The sequence below is a fragment of the Tinamus guttatus genome, unplaced genomic scaffold, assembly GCF_059628265.1.
Source record: "Tinamus guttatus ecotype Peru unplaced genomic scaffold, ASM5962826v1 Tinamus_guttatus_pri_ptg001313l, whole genome shotgun sequence".
Classification (NCBI taxonomy): Eukaryota; Metazoa; Chordata; class Aves; order Tinamiformes; family Tinamidae; genus Tinamus; species Tinamus guttatus.
This window is the reverse complement of record NW_028289847.1, coordinates 16,903-30,740: the sequence shown is the minus strand read 5'-3', so window position 1 is coordinate 30,740 and position 13,838 is coordinate 16,903. Positions and strand designations below refer to the sequence as shown.

The 13,838-nt window shown below is 64.3% G+C and overlaps 1 pseudogene; it reads right to left on the bottom strand.

Annotated features, from left to right (window-relative positions):
* Positions 1 to 13,838, bottom strand: part of LOC148590488 (GRIP1-associated protein 1-like) — a 33,038-nt pseudogene that overhangs the window by 2,874 nt on the left and 16,326 nt on the right.

Sequence of the window (13,838 nt, the reverse complement as noted above, 5' to 3'; positions counted from 1 at the left end):
CACGGTGACGTCACGGTGACGTCGCGGTGCCGTGTGCCAGCCCGCGTGCCCTCCCCAGGTGTGTGAGGTCGCGCTGACGTCACGCTGACGTCACGCTGACGTCACCGTGGCGCACCCAGGCGGCTGTCGCGCACGAAGCCCGCGATGATGGCGCTCTTGTGACACAGGTCCTCGGCCAGGGACGCGCTGCTCACCTCCAGGTGACGGACCTGGGGGGGGGGGACATGGGGACACCGGGGGGACATGGGGACACCGGGACACCCGGGACACCCGGGAACCCCATTCCCGTTCCTGTCCCCATCCCCATTCCCATCCTCATTCCCATTCCCATCCCCATCCCCATTCCCATCTCCATTCCCATTCCTGTCCCCATTCCCATCCCCATCCCCATTCCCATTCCCATCCCCATTCCCATTCCCATTCCCATCCCCATTCCCATCCCCATCCCCATCCCCATTCCCATCCCCATCCCCATCCCCATCCCCATCTCCATCCCCATTCCCATTCCCATTCCTATCCCCATCCCCATTCCCGTCCCCATTCCCGTCCCCATTCCCATCCCCGTTCCCATCCTTGTTCCCATCTCCATTCCCATCCCCATCCCCATCCCCATCCCCATTCCCATCCCCATCCCCGTTCCCATCTCCATTCCCATCCCCATCCCCATCTCCATTCCCATCCCCATTCCCATCCCCATTCCCATCCCCATCCCCATTCCCATCCCCATCCCCATCCCCATTCCCATCCCCATTCTCATTCCCATCCCCATCCCCGGTATTCCCAGTATTTCCACCTTTTCCTCCAGCATCCACCGTTCCTGCTGGCTCTGGGCCATCCCCCTCCCCGTTATTCCCATTATTCCCGGTATTCCCGGTATTCCCACCTTTTCCTCCAGCATCCACCGCTCCTGCTGGCTCTGGGCCATCCCCCTCCCCGTTATTCCCGGTATTCCCGGTATTCCCACCTTTTCCTCCAGCATCCACCACTCCTGCTGGCTCTGGGCCATCCCCCTCCCCGTTATTCCCGGTATTCCCGGTATTCCCGGTATTCCCACCTTTTCCTCCAGCATCCACCACTCCTGCTGGCTCTGGGCCATCCCCCTCCCCGTTATTCCCGGTATTCCCGGTATTCCCGGTATTCCCACCTTTTCCTCCAGCATCCACCACTCCTGCTGGCTCTGGGCCATCCCCCTCCCCGGTATTCCCGGTATTCCCGGTATTCCCACCTTTTCCTCCAGCATCCACCGCTCCTGCTGGCTCTGGGCCATCCCCCTCCCCGTTATTCCCGGTATTCCCGGTATTCCCACCTTTTCCTCCAGCATCCACCGCTCCTGCTGGCTCTGGGCCATCCCCCTCCCCGTTATTCCCGGTATTCCCGGTATTCCCGGTATTCCCACCTTTTCCTCCAGCATCCACCGCTCCTGCTGGCTCTGGGCCATCCCCCTCCCCGTTATTCCCGGTATTCCCGGTATTCCCACCTTTTCCTCCAGCATCCACCACTCCTGCTGGCTCTGGGCCATCCCCCTCCCCGTTATTCCCGGTATTCCCGGTATTCCCGGTATTCCCACCTTTTCCTCCAGCATCCACCACTCCTGCTGGCTCTGGGCCATCCCCCTCCCCGTTATTCCCGGTATTCCCGGTATTCCCGGTATTCCCACCTTTTCCTCCAGCATCCACCACTCCTGCTGGCTCTGGGCCATCCCCCTCCCCGGTATTCCCGGTATTCCCGGTATTCCCACCTTTTCCTCCAGCATCCACCGCTCCTGCTGGCTCTGGGCCATCCCCCTCCCCGTTATTCCCGGTATTCCCGGTATTCCCACCTTTTCCTCCAGCATCCACCGCTCCTGCTGGCTCTGGGCCATCCCCCTCCCCGTTATTCCCGGTATTCCCGGTATTCCCACCTTTTCCTCCAGCATCCACCGCTCCTGCTGGCTCTGGGCCATCCCCCTCCCCGTTATTCCCGGTATTCCCGGTATTCCCGGTATTCCCACCTTTTCCTCCAGCATCCACCACTCCTGCTGGCTCTGGGCCATCCCCCTCCCCGGTATTCCCGGTATTCCCGGTATTCCCACCTTTTCCTCCAGCATCCACCGCTCCTGCTGGCTCTGGGCCATCCCCCTCCCCGGTATTCCCGGTATTCCCGGTATTCCCACCTTCTCCTCCAGCATCCACCACTCCTGCTGGCTCTGGGCCATCCCCCTCCCCGGTATTCCCGGTATTCCCGGTATTCCCACCTTTTCCTCCAGCATCCACCGCTCCTGCTGGCTCTGGGCCATCCCCCTCCCCGGTATTCCCGGTATTCCCGGTATTCCCACCTTTTCCTCCAGCATCCACCGCTCCTGCTGGCTCTGGGCCATCCCCCTCCCCGTTATTCCCGGTATTCCCGGTATTCCCGGTATTCCCACCTTTTCCTCCAGCATCCACCGTTCCTGCTGGCTCTGGGCCAGTCTCTGCAGCAGTTCGGCCGCCTCCGCCGCCGATAGCTCCGCCCCCGGCGCCCCCCCGCTGCCCCCCCCGGGGCTGCCGGACCCCGACTGGGCGGGGAGGGGGCGGGGTCAGGGAGGCCACGCCCCCGACAGGCCACGCCCCCGAGGAGGACACACCCATCGAGGCCACGCCCCCATAAAAACAATCCCCTCCCCCGAGCTCCTCCCCCCCCGGGGTTACCGGACCCTGATTGGGCCGGGAGGGGGCGGGGTCATGGAGGCCACGCCCCCACGAGGCCACGCCTCCTTAAACCGCGCACGCCCCCCCCCCCGGGGCTCCCTCCCTTCCCCCCCCCCAGGGGGTGCCAGACCCCGACTGGGCGGGGAGGGGGCGGGGTCAGGGAGGCCACGCCCCCCTGAGGCCACGCCCCCATAAAAACCAACCCCACCCCCAGCTTCCCCCCCCCCCCCCCGCCCCAGGGTGCCCAATCCCTACTGGGACGGGGAGGGGGCGGGGTCATGCAGGCCACGCCCCCGGTCACGCCCCCATCAGACTCCCCCCCCTACCAAGGGTCCCCTCCCCTCCAACAGCGGCAGAGGCCCCATTGCACTAAGGGGGAGCCACACGGGCCCCGCCCCCTGCTGTGGGCCCGCCCACTCCCTTTAGCCCCGCCTCCCACCACAGCCAACCCATCTGCAAGGCCCCACCCACCCCTCTAAGCCCCACCCACTCCCCTATAACCACCCAAGGGCTGGGCAGGAAGTGGGCGTGGCCTCCCCATGACCCCACCCACAGTGGGCGTCTCCACCCTGTGACCCCACCCACAGTGGGCGTGGCCAGGAGTGACCCAGGGGTGCCCCAAGCCCCCCCAATGTGGAACCAACAGGGGGCGTGGCCAAACGCGGCCCCTCCCACCGAGGGGGCGTGTCCCGTGGAGGCCCCACCCACCTTGGAGCTGCCGGGGGCGGAGCCTTCGCGGCCCCCCCAGGACGAGAGGCTGCTGCTGTCGGCGCCTTCCGGCTCCTCCAGCCCTGGAAAACCGGGATTTGGGGGGAAAAAGGGGCGTTTTAGGGTAAAAAACAGAGTCTCGGGGGTAAAAAATTGGGTTTTGGGGTAAAAAATGGGTTTGGGGGGTAAAAAACTGGGTTTTCAGGGGATCCAGGGAAGGGCTCCGGTATCCGGGATCGCTCCGGTCTCCCGGAACGCTCCGGTATCCGGTCACCCCATCCCGGTCTCTGCTCTCCCCGCCCCGGTATCCAGTCTCTGTATCCCGGTATCCGGTCTCCCTATCCCGGTATCCATGTTCCCCATCCCGTATCCGCTCTCACCCCCGCGCTGTCCCAGCTCCCGCAGTCTCTCCCTATCCCGGTATTCCCGGTATTCCCGCTCACCTCTTCCCGGTTCCAGCAGCTCCCTCACTCTCTCTTGCAGTCTCTCCCTATCCCGGTATTCCCGGTATTCCCGCTATTCCCGCTCACCTCTTCCCGGTTCCAGCAGCTCCCTCACTCTCTCTTGCAGTCTCTCCCTATCCCGCTATTCCCGGTATTCCCGGTATTCCCACTCACCTCTTCCCGGTTCCAGCAGCTCCCTCCCTCTCTCTTGCAGTCTCTCCCTATCCCGCTATTCCCGGTATTCCCGCTCACCTCTTCCCGGTTCCAGCAGCTCCCTCACTCTCTCTTGCAGTCTCTCCCTATCCCGGTATTCCCGCTATTCCCGCTATTCCCGCTCACCTCTTCCCGGTTCCAGCAGCTCCCTCACTCTCTCTTGCAGTCTCTCCCTATCCCGCTATTCCCGGTATTCCCGGTATTCCCGCTTACCTCTTCCCGGTTCCAGCAGCTCCCTCACTCTCTCTTGCAGTCTCTCCCTATCCCGCTATTCCCGCTATTCCCGGTATTCCCGCTCACCTCTTCCCGGTTCCAGCAGCTCCCTCACTCTCTCTTGCAGTCTCTCCCTATCCCGCTATTCCCGGTATTCCCGGTATTCCCACTCACCTCTTCCCGGTTCCAGCAGCTCCCTCACTCTCTCTTGCAGTCTCTCCCTATCCCGCTATTCCCGGTATTCCCGCTCACCTCTTCCCGGTTCCAGCAGCTCCCTCACTCTCTCTTGCAGTCTCTCCCTATCCCGGTATTCCCGCTATTCCCGCTATTCCCGCTCACCTCTTCCCGGTTCCAGCAGCTCCCTCACTCTCTCTTGCAGTCTCTCCCTATCCCGCTATTCCCGCTATTCCCGGTATTCCCACTCACCTCTTCCCGGTTCCAGCAGCTCCCTCACTCTCTCTTGCAGTCTCTCCCTATCCCGCTATTCCCGGTATTCCCGGTATTCCCGCTCACCTCTTCCCGGTTCCAGCAGCTCCCTCACTCTCTCTTGCAGTCTCTCCCTATCCCGCTATTCCCGCTATTCCCGCTCACCTCTTCCCGGTTCCAGCAGCTCCCTCACTCTCTCTTGCAGTCTCTCCCTATCCCGCTATTCCCGCTATTCCCGGTATTCCCGCTCACCTCTTCCCGGTTCCAGCAGCTCCCTCACTCTCTCTTGCAGTCTCTCCCTATCCCGCTATTCCCGGTATTCCCGGTATTCCCGCTCACCTCTTCCCGGTTCCAGCAGCTCCCTCACTCTCTCTTGCAGTCTCTCCCTATCCCGCTATTCCCGGTATTCCCGGTATTCCCGCTCACCTCTTCCCGGTTCCAGCAGCTCCCTCACTCTCTCTTGCAGTCTCTCCCTATCCCGCTATTCCCGCTATTCCCGGTATTCCCGCTCACCTCTTCCCGGTTCCAGCAGCTCCCTCACTCTCTCTTGCAGTCTCTCCCTATCCCGCTATTCCCGGTATTCCCGGTATTCCCGCTCACCTCTTCCCGGTTCCAGCAGCTCCCTCACTCTCTCTTGCAGTCTCTCCCTATCCCGCTATTCCCGGTATTCCCGGTATTCCCGCTCACCTCTTCCCGGTTCCAGCAGCTCCCTCACTCTCTCTTGCAGTCTCTCCCTATCCCGCTATTCCCGCTATTCCCGCTATTCCCGCTCACCTCTTCCCGGTTCCAGCAGCTCCCTCACTCTCTCTTGCAGTCTCTCCCTGTCCCGCTATTCCCGCTATTCCCGCTCACCTCTTCCCGGTTCCAGCAGCTCCCTCACTCTCTCTTGCAGTCTCTCCCTATCCCGGTATTCCCGGTATTCCCGGTATTCCCGCTCACCTCTTCCCGGTTCCAGCAGCTCCCTCACTCTCTCTTGCAGTCTCTCCCTATCCCGGTGTTCCCGGTATTCCCGGTATTCCCGCTCACCTCTTCCCGGTTCCAGCAGCTCCCTCACTCTCTCTTGCAGTCTCTCCCTATCCCGGTGTTCCCGGTATTCCCGGTATTCCCGCTCACCTCTTCCCGGTTCCAGCAGCTCCCTCACTCTCTCTTGCAGTCTCTCCCTGTCCCGCTATTCCCGCTATTCCCGGTATTCCCGCTCACCTCTTCCCGGTTCCAGCAGCTCCCTCACTCTCTCTTGCAGTCTCTCCCTGTCCCGCTATTCCCGCTATTCCCGGTATTCCCGCTCACCTCTTCCCGGTTCCAGCAGCTCCCTCACTCTCTCTTGCAGTCTCTCCCTATCCCGCTATTCCCGGTATTCCCGGTATTCCCGCTCACCTCTTCCCGGTTCCAGCAGTTCCCTCACTCTCTCTTGCAGTCTCTCCCTATCCCGGTATTCCCGGTATTCCCGCTCACCTCTTCCCGGTTCCAGCAGTTCCCTCACTCTCTCTTGCAGTCTCTCCCTATCCCGGTATTCCCGGTATTCCCGGTATTCCCGCTCACCTCTTCCCGGTTCCAGCAGCTCCCTCACTCTCTCTTGCAGTCTCTCCCTATCCCGGTGTTCCCGGTATTCCCGGTATTCCCGCTCACCTCTTCCCGGTTCCAGCAGCTCCCTCACTCTCTCTTGCAGTCTCTCCCTATCCCGCTATTCCCGGTATTCCCGGTATTCCCGCTCACCTCTTCCCGGTTCCAGCAGTTCCCTCACTCTCTCTTGCAGTCTCTCCCTATCCCGCTATTCCCGCTATTCCCGGTATTCCCGCTCACCTCTTCCCGGTTCCAGCAGCTCCCTCACTCTCTCTTGCAGTCTCTCCCTATCCCGCTATTCCCGCTATTCCCGGTATTCCTGCTCACCTCTTCCCGGTTCCAGCAGCTCCCTCACTCTCTCTTGCAGTCTCTCCCTATCCCGCTATTCCCGGTATTCCCGCTCACCTCTTCCCGGTTCCAGCAGCTCCCTCACTCTCTCTTGCAGTCTCTCCCTACCCCGGTATTCCCGGTATTCCCGGTATTCCCGCTCACCTCTTCCCGGTTCCAGCAGCTCCCTCACTCTCTCTTGCAGTCTCTCCCTATCCCGCTATTCCCGGTATTCCCGGTATTCCCGCTCACCTCTTCCCGGTTCCAGCAGCTCCCTCACTCTCTCTTGCAGTCTCTCCCTATCCCGCTATTCCCGGTATTCCCGCTATTCCCGCTCACCTCTTCCCGGTTCCAGCAGCTCCCTCACTCTCTCTTGCAGTCTCTCCCTATCCCAGTGTTCCCGCTATTCCCGCTCACCTCTTCCCGGTTCCAGCAGCTCCCTCACTCTCTCTTGCAGTCTCTCCCTATCCCGGTATTCCCGCTATTCCCGGTATTCCCGCTCACCTCTTCCCGGTTCCAGCAGCTCCCTCACTCTCTCTTGCAGTCTCTCCCTATCCCGCTATTCCCGGTATTCCCGGTATTCCCGCTCACCTCTTCCCGGTTCCAGCAGCTCCCTCACTCTCTCTTGCAGTCTCTCCCTATCCCGCTATTCCCGCTATTCCCGGTATTCCCCTCACCTCTTCCCGGTTCCAGCAGCTCCCTCACTCTCTCTTGCAGTCTCTCCCTGTCCCGGTATTCCCGCTATTCCCGGTATTCCCGCTCACCTCTTCCCGGTTCCAGCAGCTCCCTCACTCTCTCTTGCAGTCTCTCCCTATCCCCGCTATTCCCGGTATTCCCGCTATTCCCGCTCACCTCTTCCCGGTTCCAGCAGCTCCCTCACTCTCTCTTGCAGTCTCTCCCTATCCCGCTATTCCCGCTATTCCCGGTATTCCCGCTCACCTCTTCCCGGTTCCAGCAGCTCCCTCACTCTCTCTTCATCCCGCTATTCCGGTATTCCCGGTATTCCCGCTCACCTCTTCCCGGTTCCAGCAGCTCCCTCACTCTCTCTTGCAGTCTCTCCCTATCCCGCTATTCCCGCTATTCCCGGTATCCCGCTCACCTCTTCCCGGTTCCAGCAGCTCCCTCACTCTCTCTTGCAGTCTCTCCCTATCCCGCTATTCCCGGTATTCCCGCTCACCTCTTCCCGGTTCCAGCAGCTCCCTCACTCTCTCTTGCAGTCTCTCCCTATCCCGCTATTCCCGGTATTCCGCTCACCTCTTCCCGGTTCCAGCAGTTCCCTCACTCTCTCTTGCAGTCTCTCCCTATCCCGGTATTCCCGGTATTCCGCTCACCTCTTCCCGGTTCCAGCAGCTCCCTCACTCTCTCTTGCAGTCGGTCTCCCGTCGTCTCTCCAGCTGCAGCTGCCGCTTCAGGTCCTTGAGCTGGGGGACACGGGGGGTCACGGGGGGTCATGGGGGTCACGGGGGGGACATGGGGGTCACAACGGGGGTCACACGTGGGGGTCACGGGGGGTCATGGGGGCAGGGGGGTGGGGGGGGACAGGGGTCACAAGGGGGATGTGGGGGTCACAGGGGAGACATGGGGGTCACAAGGGGGGTCCATGGGGGGGACACGGGGGGTGGGGGGGGATGTGGGGGACACGGGGGGGTTTGGGGGTCACACGTGGGGGTCACACGTGGGGGTCACACGGGGGGGTCACGTGGGGGGGGACATGGGGTCACACGTGGGGGTCACAGGGGGTTTGGGGGTCACACAGGGGTCATGGGGGGGTCACGGGGGGACATGGGGGTCACACGGGGGTCACACGGGGGTCACGGGGGGTCATGGGGGTCACACGGGGGTCACATGTGGGGGTCACATGTGGGGTCACATGGGGGTCACACGGGGGTCACGGGGGGGCCCGGGGGACATGGGGTCACACATGGGTTACGTGGGGGTCACACGGGGGTCACACGGGGGTCACACGTGGGGGTCACATGGGGGTCACGGGGGGTCACGGGGGTCACACGGGGTCACATGGGGGTCACGTGGGGGGACATGGGGGTCACACGTGGGGGTCACAGGGGGGTCACACGTGGGGTCACGGGGAGGGTTGGGGGTCACAGGGGGTCACACGGGGGTCACGGGGGGGACATGGGGGTCACACGGGGGTCACATGTGGGGGTCACACGTGGGGGTCACATGAGGGTCACACGGGGGTCCCAGGGGGGACGTGGGGGTCATACGGGGGTCACACGGGGGTCACGGGGGGGGACATGGGGGTCACACATGGGGGTCACACGGGGGTACATGGGGGTCACACAGGGGTCACGGGGGTCACAGGGGGGTCACAGGGGGGTCACACGGGGGTCACATGGGGGTCGGGGGGGGGAATGGGGGTCACACGGGGGTCACACGGGGGTCACGTGGCGGTCACGTGGGGGGGACATGGGGGTCACACGTGGGGGTCACAGGGGGGTTTGGGCGTCACACGGGGGTCACACAGGGGTCACGGGGGGTCACACGGGGGTCACATGGGGGTCGGGGGGGGTGGGGGTCACGTGGGGGTCACACGGGGGGTCCCGGACGCCGGGGCCCTTCCGGGTGGGGGAGGGGCTCACCGCGGCGCTCCCCTTCTTCTCCAGGATCCGCTGGCCGGCCCGGACGTCCTGCAGCTCCTGCGGGAATGCCGGGAATGGGGAGGGAATTGGGGGGATTTGGGGGGTCCTGGGGGGAATTGGGAAGTTGGGGGTCCTGGGGGGGAATTGGGGGAATTGGAGGTCCTGGGGGGGGGAATTGGGGGGAAATTGGGGGAATTTGGGGGGTCCTGGGGAATTTGGGGGGTCCTGGGGGGATTTGGGTGTCCTGGGGGGGAATAGGGGGGGATTGGGGGAATTGAGGGGTCCCAGGAGGGGATTTAGGGGGGAGTTGGGGGGAATTGGGGTGCTGGGGGGGATTTGGGGGTCCCCCGGGAATTTGGGGGAAATTGGGGGAATTGGGGGGGAATTGGGGGGATTGGGGGGTCCTAGGGGGCAATTGGGGGTCCCAGGGGAGATTGGGGGGGAATTGGGGGTCCTGGAAGGGATTGGGGAGAATTTGGGGTCCTGGGGGGACTTGGGGGGTCCCAAGAGGGATTTAGGGGTCCCAAGGGAGCTCAGGGGTCCCATTGGGGTCCTGGGGGGGAATTGGGGGGACTTGGGGTCCTGGGGGGACTTGGGGGTCCCAGGAGAGATTTGGGGATATCTGGGGCCCTGGGGTATTCAGGGTCCCATAGGGGGTATTGGGGAGTCCCATAGGGAGTCACAGGGTATTTAGGGGTCCCAGGAGGGATTTGGGGGTATTTGGGGGTCCCAGGGGTACTTGGGGGTCCCGTGGGAGTATTTTGGGGTCCCGTGGGGATACTTGGGGGTCCCATGGGGGTATTTGGGGGTCCCGTGTGGGCACTTGGGGGTCCCATGGGGGGTACTTGGGGGTCCCAGGGGTATTTGCGGGTCCCATGGGGGCACTTGGGGGTACTTGGGGGTCCCAGGGGTACTTGGGGGTCCCGTGGGGGCACTTGGGGGTCCCATGGGGGGTACTTGGGGGTCCCAGGGGTATTTGGGGGTCCTGGGGGTACTTGGGGGTCCCAGGGGTATTTGCGGGTCCCATGGGGTACTTGCGGGTCCCAGGGGTATTTGGGGGGTCCCAGGGGTATTTGGGGGTCCCGGGGGTACTTGGGGGTCCCGTGTGGGCACTTGGGGGTCCCATGGGGGGTACTTGGGGGTCCCGGGGGTACTTGGGGGTCCCGTGGGGGGTATTTGCGGGTCCCATAGGGGTATTTGGGGGTCCCATGGGGGGTATTTGGGGGTCCCGTGGGGGCACTTGGGGGTCCCATGGGGGGTACTTGGGGGTCTTGTGGGGGTACTTGGGGGTCCCATGGGGTATTTGGGGGTCCTGGGGGTACTTGGGGGTCCCGTGGGGGCACTTGCGGGTCCCAGGGGTACTTGGGGGTCCCGTGGGGGCACTTGGGGGTCCCATGGGGGTATTTGGGGGTATTGGGGGTCCCGGCGGCTCTGGGGGCGGGACCTGCCGCAGCGCCCGCCCCTCGGCCTCCTGCAGCTCCCGCAGCCGCTCGGCCTCCGCCAGGCGCCCGGCCTCCACCTGGGGGGAGCCCCATGGGGACCAATGGGGACCTCATGGGGACCCATAGAGACCCATAGGGAGCCATGGGGAGCCATGGGGACCCCCCCAGACCCATAGGGAGCCATGGGGAGCCATGGGGACCCCCCCAGACCCATAGGGAGCCATGGGGAGCCATGGGGAACCCCCCAGACCCATAGGGAGCCATGGGGACCCATAGGGACCCATAGGGACCCATAGAGACCCATAGAGACCCATAGAGACCCATAGGGACCCATGGGGACCCATGGGGACCCATAGAGACCCATAGAGACCCATAGAGACCCATAGGGACCCATAGAGACCCATGGGGACCCCCCCAGACCCATAGAGACCCATGGGGAACCCCCCAGACCCATAGAGACCCATAGGGACCCATGGGGACCCATAGAGACCCATAGGGACCCATGGGGATCCCCCAGACCCATAGGGACCCATGGGGACCCATAGAGACCCATAGGGACCCATAGGGACCCATGGGGACCCATAGAGACCCATGGGGACTCATAGAGACCCATGGGGACTCATAGAGACCCATAGGGACCCATGGGGACCCATAGAGACCCATAGGGACCCATAGAGACCCCCCCAGACCCATAGAGACCCATAGGGACCCATGGGGACCCCCCCAGACCCATAGGGACCCATGGGGATCCCCCAGACCCATAGAGACCCATAGGGACCCATGGGGACCCCCCCAGACCCATAGGGACCCATGGGGACCCATAGAGACCCATAGGGACCCATGGGGACCCATAGCGACTCCCCAGACCCATAGGGACCCATAGGAACCCATAGAGACCTATGGGGACCCCCCCAGACCCATAGAGACCCATAGGAACCCATAGAGACCCATAGGGACCCATGGAGAACCCCCCAGACCATAGAGACCCATAGGGACCCATAGGGACCCATAGAGACCCCCCCCCAGACCCATAGGGACCCCCCCAGACCCATAGAGACCCATGGGGACCCATAGAGACCCATGGGGATCCATAGCGCCCCTCTTGCCCCATAGCGCCCCTTCTGCCCCATAGTGCCCCATAGCACCCCACATTGCCCCATAGCGCCCCATAGTGCCCCACATTGCCCCATAGCGCCCCTCCTGCCCCACACCGCCCCATAGCGCCCCACATTGCCCCACATCGCCCCATAGCGCCCCTCCTGCCCCACATCGCCCCATAGCGCCCCTCCTGCCCCATAGCGCCCCTCCTGCCCCACATTGCCCCATAGCGCCCCATAGCGCCCCACATTGCCCCATAGCGCCCCACATTGCCCCACAGCGCCCCATAGCGCCCCTCCTGCCCCACATTGCCCACATTGCCCCCCAGCGCCCCATAGCGCCCCTCCTGCCCCACATCGCCCCATAGCGCCCCTCCTGCCCACAGCGCCCCTCCTGCCCCACATTGCCCCATAGCGCCCCTCCTGCCCCACATTGCCCCATAGCGCCCCACAGCGCCCCACATTGCCCATAGCGCCCCTCCTGCCCCATAGCGCCCCACAGCGCCCCACATTGCCCCACATTGCCCCATAGCGCCCCTCCTGCCCCATAGCGCCCCATAGCGCCCCACATTGCCCCACAGCGCCCCATAGCGCCCCTCCTGCTCCACATTGCCCCACATTGCCCCATAGCGCCCCTCCTGCCCCACATCACCCCACAGCGCCCCTCCTGCCCCATAGCGCCCCTCCTGCCCCACGTTGCCCCATAGTGCCCCACATTGCCCCACAGCACTGCTCCTGCCCCACATCGCCCCACATTGCCCCACATTGCCCCATAGCACCCCACATTGCCCCATAGCGCCCCATAGCGCCCCATAGCGCCCCCACATTGCCCCACATTGCCCCACAGTACTGCTCCTGCCCCATAGCGCCCCTCCTGCCCCATAGCGCCCCACATTGCCCCATAGCGCCCCCCACCGCCCCCCGTCGCCCCCCGCCGCCCCCACCTGCAGCTGCTCCCGGTGCTGCTCCCGCAGGGCCCCGGCCGCCTCCTCCAGCTCCTGCTGCCGCCGCCGCAGCAGCTCCTGGGGACCCCCGCGTCACGTGACCCCCATGTGACCCCCTCCCGGGTCACGTGACCCCCATGTGGCCCCACACGTGACCCCCTCCGCATCATGTGACCCCCATGTGACCCCCCCGGGACCCCCCAGGACACGTGACCCCATGTGACCCCCCCGTGACCCTCCGGGACACGTGACCCCCATGTGACCCCCCCGGGAACCCCCCGGGACACGTGACCCCCATGTGACCTCCCATGACCCCCCGGGACACATGACCCCCATGTGACCTCCCATGACCCCTCCGTGACCCCCGCGACACGTGACCCCCCCCCGTGACCCCTCTGTGACACGTGACCCCCCCATGACACGCGGGACTCCCCCGTGACCCCCCGTGACATGTGACCCCCCTGTGACCCCTCTGTGACCCCCCGCGACACATGACCCCCCGTGACCCCTCCGTGACCCCCCATGACCCCCTGTGACCCCCCGTGACACATGACCCCCCCGTGACCCCTCTGTGACATGTGACCCCCCCATGACCCCTCCGTGACCCCCCCACGACATGTGACCCCCCCGTGACGCCCCATGACACGTGACCCCCCTGCAACACGCATGACCCCCATGTGTCCCCATCACACGTGTCCCCCCGTGCCCCGTCACACGTGTTCCCCGTCACATGCATGTCCCCGTCCCCTGCGTGTCCCCATCACACGTGTCCCCCATCACATGTGTTCCTGTCACGTGTCCCCATCCCCGTGTCCCCCCGTGGCCCCATCACACATGTCCCCGTCACACGTGTCCCCCCGTGTCCCCGTGTCCCCGTCACACGTGTCCCCCCGTGTCCCCGTGTCCCTGTCACACGTGTCCCCCCGTGTCCCCGTCACACGTGCCCATCACACGTGTCCCCCATCACATGTGTCCCCGTCACACATGTCCCCGTCACACGTCCCCCTGTCACACGTGTCCCCCATGTCCCCGTCACACGTCCCCCTGTCACACGTGTCCCCCCCGTGTCCCCCGTGTCCCCATCACACGTGTCCCCCATCACACGGGTCCCTGTCACACGTGTCCCTGTCACACGTGTCCCCCCCATGTCCCCCATGTCCCCCGTGTCCCCTGTGTCCCTGTCACACGTGTCCCCCATC